The sequence below is a fragment of the Dipodomys ordii genome, unplaced genomic scaffold (genome assembly GCF_000151885.1).
Source record: "Dipodomys ordii isolate 6190 unplaced genomic scaffold, Dord_2.0 Scaffold68, whole genome shotgun sequence".
Lineage (NCBI taxonomy): Eukaryota > Metazoa > Chordata > Mammalia > Rodentia > Heteromyidae > Dipodomys > Dipodomys ordii.
In genome coordinates, this window is record NW_012267284.1 from 2,280,990 (window position 1) to 2,287,248 (window position 6,259).

Below are 6,259 nucleotides of genomic sequence, written 5' to 3' on the forward strand. Positions count from 1 at the left end.
CGGCCCCGACTCCAGTGGGTTACTGTTAAGGGTGCCTACATGCATCATCCACAAAGACCCCTGAGGGAAACAGTATCCCAGACAGACATAAAACATTCTAATTAGAGCTCACCATAGGACAAAGATTACCTTTAGTGGTGGAGGAAAGGGGAACAGAAGAAACAATTTTTTTTTTCCATATTGAGAGAGGAGGCAGAATACAAGAAACGTATTTGCCACAGAGGGTTTCAGGGGAGAATAAAGCGCAGCTATTGTATTACACGCATAAAACCTAGATGAAATTCCAATTGCTCCCTGGGGAAATGAATAAATACTATTAAAACCCAAATCCAATTTATAAGAAGGATGCAGGGAGACGATCATCCAGGAAGGAAATAAATCCTCTACCTAGAGAATATTCAGATAGTAACTTTTCTTTGTGGTAGTACTGGGGTTTGAACTCTCCAGGAAGATGCTTTACCTCTTGAGCCAAACTCCTCCGTCCTCAGTTTGCTTTATTTATTTATTTTCTCTGGTCAGGTTCCATTGTTTTTCTAGGCCTCAGATCTCAATCCTTCTATCTATAGCTACTACTAAATTTTATGGCGCCATACCACCATGCTTAGAATATTGATTGAGATGAGGGTCTCAATTTTATTTTTATTGTTATGTTTAATTATTTATTTTGTCCAGGTCTCAAATTGAGATTCTCCTGTTCATGGCCTCCCAAGTAGCTGAGCTGACAAGCATCAGTCAGTTACTTCTCTGTGAAGCCTAACCTTTGTGTCTTTATGTCCACTGGAGGATTTTTATTTCACATCATTTAGGAAAGTGAAGGGACTTCTATGGAGCCGGCCCAGACCATCCTGGCACAGAATTCAGAATTTCACATGGCGTGTTGGTGGTTTTTTTTTTTTTTTGGCGGAACTAGTTAAGCCCCAATATTACAATCTCTTCGTTCCTAGAACCAGGCTTTTCTGCCCTCATTACAAATAGGGCAAAATGCCGCCCCGCATCCTGCACTGTTTGTTTAGCTCTTTAAGAAATGAAACCTTAATCCGTGTACAATTTCTCAAAGCCTTTCTTTCAATATTTTAAGAAGCGGTTTCGTGTGGCAAGGAAGCCATCCTGTCGGCTGCTCAGCCTCCAAGCAGCTCACCCCCCTCCCAGCTGCTCCCATGGCTTTTCTTGCAATAGAACAAGAGACCAGTGCTGAATGAGCCAGTCCTGTGGCAAGCATTTCTTGGACTGGACCAGATTGAGCAAGACTGGGCTGCTGAGTATTAATTGGGGGGCTATTCTGGTGTGTGTGTGTGTGGCTATGCAATCCAGAAAGTGGAGCCCTGCTTCAGCTCCGGCCCTCCCTTGCTTTGCTGATGACCTTTGATGCTGGCTGGGTACGCTCTTACTGGACCTCTACTTTCCCATCTGTGAAATGGGTAGATTGTCCTGGAGGCCTTGGGTCTCTGCCACTGTTGGCTGTGTGTATGTGTGATGGATCCCTCTGTTTGCTCCTCCCACCGACCCCTCCGGGGGCTACAGGACCAGGTGCCCCCAGGAAGCTGGAGGTGGGCCTGAGTTCCTTTTGTCCAAGGAGGAAGGGGCAAGCCGGATCTGATGGTGAGGCCGTTGCGCACCCTTGTTTTGTGCCCTTCCTTATCTCTGGAGGGGTTGCTGACGGAGCAGTTAGGGCTGGGGACAGGCAGAGCCTCAGGGAGCAGGAGAGAGGAAGGAGCTGGGGGCCCTTAGTCTTACACCCCTAAGTCTTCCAACTACACCCCACTTTCTAAAGATTCCAAGTAGGGACACCCTAAGGACCAGGTCTGTGGGAACATCAAGGCCTGGACTGTTCTGGCTCCTCTGGCTGTCATTCGAGTGACATGTCCATGTGCGATAATGTCCCAGAACACAGAGCAAAGTCTCCCTCCTGGCATGGCAGGGCTGCCAGCCACCTGCTGACACCTCCTCTCCTTCTCCAAGCAGCAGTACTGGCATTTCACCACTGGGGGCTTCCTCTGAGGGTGCTGACGTCACCCAGCCAACCAGCCAGTGACCCACCATCCACCCACCCATCTATCTGTCCTTCCATCTTTCTGCCCATCCATCCATCCATTCATCCACTCATCCATCCACATTTTTACCATCCATTAGAGAAGTTGCTTGGTCTTCATCTACTTATCCTTTTATCCATCTGTCCACCCATCCATCTAATTGTCCATCCATTCATCTGTCCATCTGTTCATCCATCCCTCCATCTGTCTACCTGTCCATCTTTCTGTCCATCTATCCACCCACCCATACATCCATCCACCCATGCATCCATCCATCTATCCATTCATCTACCTGTTCATCCATCTCTCCATCTGTCTGCCCATCATTCATTCATCATCATCCATCCATCCATCCATTCCATCCATCCATCTCCCTGTCCATCCTCTGCCCATTCATCCATTCATCCATCTATCCAAAGTTCCCGGCCTTGGTCTGATGGCCATTTTGTCCCCATTGCCTCCCCTCAGATGCAAACAGATGAGATGCTGGTTGTCCAGACAGCGCGGGGTGGAAGCAGAAGCCCCTCCCGGCAAACGGGGCAGGCCCTCAGCCCGCAGAGGCGGGAGGGCGGGAGGGAGGGGCCCTCCCTGCAGACGAGGCTTGCAGTCCTGAGGCCCAGGCGCCAGGGGCCACGGCCACAGCTGGAGGGGAGGGGAGTCCAGGGAGGGGACTGGGCTGGGTGACCTGGGAGGGACCTAGGGGTACCGCGGCCTTAGAGGCGGGAGGGGCCTGCAATACCAATGCCTGCCGACGGGGGGCAGCAGAGGCCGCGGAACGCTCAGGCTCCGCCGTGAGGCTACGAGGGACTGAACCCAGGGTCTCGTTACACCACGCCCCTTCTCCCGCCTGCAGGCCACGCCCAAGCCGGGCCACGCCCACCGCAACCTGGGCCCAGGTGGAAGTTCTGGGCGCTAATTCAGTCCTTTTCTATGTCTGTCCCCGGCTGTCTGTCTGTCTCTTCTGTGTTTCTTTCTCTCCCCATCCTGTCACCTAGTGACAACATATTTTGTCTAAGATGTTGACAACTGTCTATGCCACAAACACCTGCTGATCCCGCCATGGGGACACACACATAACAGAATTGCCACAAACTTGTTGGAATAGACCTCGGAGTGCATCCTGACTGAGGGAAACGCAGAATGTGTTTGTGCTGCCCACGGGGCCCACCGTGGTTGTTTAACTCTGACCTTCCTAGTAGCCCTGGAGAAAAGGGAAATGAGATTAGGTATATTGGCTCCTGTCTGTTTGTCACTAGGCATCAAACCTACCAGGTGCTCAGAGAATGCAGAGCTTCTAAGCTCCTCACATCCCTGCTGGTTCTCTCCAGGGTTTTCTGGAGGACTTCATGGGCCCTCTCTGACATAGCTGCGCCACCCTGAGAGATGCAGCCCCGGAGACAGGGCTCAACAGGTTTTTTTGTTTGTTTCTTTTTTTCTTTAACTTAAAACAGGATGCCAGGCCCCAGTGGCTCACGCCTGTAATCCTAGCTATTCAGTAGGTTGAAATCTGAGGATCCAGGTTGGAAACCAGCTCAGGCAGGAAAGTCTGTGAGATGCTTACCTCTAGTGAATCACCAAAAAGTCAGAACTGAAGGTATGACTAACGTGGTAGAGCGCTGGTCTTGAAGCAAAAGAAGCTCAGGAACAGCCCCCTCCCGCCCCACCCCCTGCCCTGAATCCCAGCCCCAGGAACAAGAACAACAAACCCAATAAGCAAACAAACAAACAAACAAAAAACAGGCCCAAAGGCTCTCAGCTGCTCAGGAAGCAGAGACTGGTAAGGGCCACAGTGAGAGAACCCCCCCCCATCTTAATCAATAAGCTAGATGGTAGTGGTTCATGCCTGTAATCCCAGCCATATAGGAAGCCCTAGAGGTAGGAGGAGGGTCAAGGTCAAGGCCTGCCTTGACCAAAAAAATGAGACCTCATCTGAAAAATAACCTAAAGCGAAAAGGGGCTGGGCTCGTAGTGCGAATGGTAGAGCACCTGCAGTACTGTAAAAACAAAAACTCACACAAAACCACAAGTATCATTTCCATGCAGCAAATTTTTGTGGGTACAATGCTGAGGTTTTGGGGGGTGCTGAGGTTTTGGGGGGTTACTTGTGCCAGGCCTGGGGCCTGAGCCCCGGGAGCCTGGCCAGCTCCTGGGTTCTGGCAGACCCGCAGCAGGTCCTCCGTGGGCCCAGGCCCTTCCCTCGCGCCCATCGTCCCTGTCTTGTCCATCTGCAGTTTGGGGGTGCTGCTCTTTCTTTGTTACCGCGTTATCGATCCGGTGTGTCTTCGCTGCACACAAGGGCCATGCTTTTCACGCAGGCAGATAACTGATGTGTTTAAGTCTGCCCCCCCCCCCCAGCCCCTGCTGCCCTTCAGTTCACTTCCCTCTGGCTTTAGTCCCAGGGGGATGGTGGCCTCTCACCGCCAGGGAGGAGGTGGGGGACCGTCCCTACGGGCCACAGGGCCCAGCTGGGCCAGCGAGGCTGTGTGTCAACTCTCTTGTCTCTGGACCAGCTGGTGACTCTCAGCCCAGTCACCATCTGCCCATCATCCTGCCGGCCCCGCCCCTTCAATGGCAGTCTCCACCCCTCTGCTCCAGGCCCCGCCCCCTCATGCCTGGCTCTGCCCCTCTAGTTCAGGCTCCGCCCCTCAGCTCCTGGCCCCGCCCCATTCACTGCAGGCCCCGCCCCCTCATGCCTGGCTCTGCCCCCTCTAGTTCAGGCTCCGCCCCTCAGCTCCTGGCCCCGCCCCTCTAGTGCAATACCTCCCCCACCCCTGTATCCATTGCCTTTTCCCCTCCCTCCTTACCCCCTCCTACTAGTCCCTGCTGATTCATGGCTGCCCCTTATTATGCTGCCACTGATCAGGTAACACTTGCATGGCCCTCCTCCCTGCGGCGTCCTGCAGATACCAATTGCTGGAACATTCCAGCATGGTGCCAGGGCCCCACCACCAGGAGGCCCTCTCTCCCTCCCTTCTACTCTCTCTCTCTCTGGTGGTATTGAAGTTTGAACTCCACCTCCAACTTGCTAGATGGGCATTCTACCACTTAAGTTATACCCCATGCCTATTTATTTATTTATTGCAGAGGGCTGAACTTAAGGCCATGGCCTTGCACTTGCTTGGCAAGTGCTCTTCCACTGAGTGAAATCCCCAACTTCTTGTTTTCATTTGATTTATGAGACAGAGTCTTGCTCAAGACTTTGGGGCCTGCCTTGAGCTCGTAAGTAGCTGGGATTACAGGCATGTGCCACTGCACCCTTCTGGGTACAGCTTCTTGAGAGAACAGGCCCTTTCCTGATCTGAGGGTGCACAGTCCTCTGTGTGAGCTGCTTGTTTCTGGGGGTGGGGGGGTGGGGAGGGAGGGTCTCTGTTCACATGGATCTGGAAGAAGATTCAGGGCCCCACACTGGGGCTCTGGTGGAGGTGGGTCCCAGGGTGCTAAAAAGAGTAGGTAGAGTGTCAGCACTGTGGTTTGTGGTCATCCTCCTCCTCCCACCTCTTCTTCTGCCAGCCACTCCCCATGGTTCCTTCCACAGCTCCCAAAGGCTGCAGCCCTCCCCCCCCAGAGGTGGCTCTTTGGATACAGAGCAGCCTGGAGCCAAAAATACTCTCAGGAACCGTGACTTAAACTTGTTAAAGCCCATGAACCCTCCTGCACGGGGGACCCAGGCTGTGCGGCTCTTTTAATCTTGTTGGGTCTTCGGGTAATTTGTTTAGCTGTGCCAAACGGCACAAGGTTAATTCAATTGGACTCGGGTTGTTTATTTGTGCCTGGATTTGGTACGTGTCACTGGAGGTACATGAAGTCTTTATTATGGGGTGACATGGCTTCATTAGGGCGATGCTGGGCCTCTCCTCCTCCAGTCTGCACAAGGCCTTGGCGGCTGGACACAGGGCATGAGGTGCTGCCCACCTTGGAACAGCAGACTGGGGCCCATCGGGGTCCTGCCGTGACATGGCGATCTGCTCTGGGGGTTCTCCATGACAGCCCTGAGTGTGTGTGTGTGTGTGTGTGTGTGTGTGTGTGTGTCCTGGGGCTTAAACTCAGGGCTCAGGTGCTGTCCCTTAGCTTTTTTTCTTTTGGTCAGTTCCTGAGCTCTTCAGCTCAAGGCCTGCGCTCTACCATTTGAGCCACAGCACCACTTCCAGTTTTCTGGTGGTTCATTGGAAATAAGAGTCTCACGATCTTTCCTGCCCAGGCTGGCTTTGAACCTCCATCCTCAGATCTCA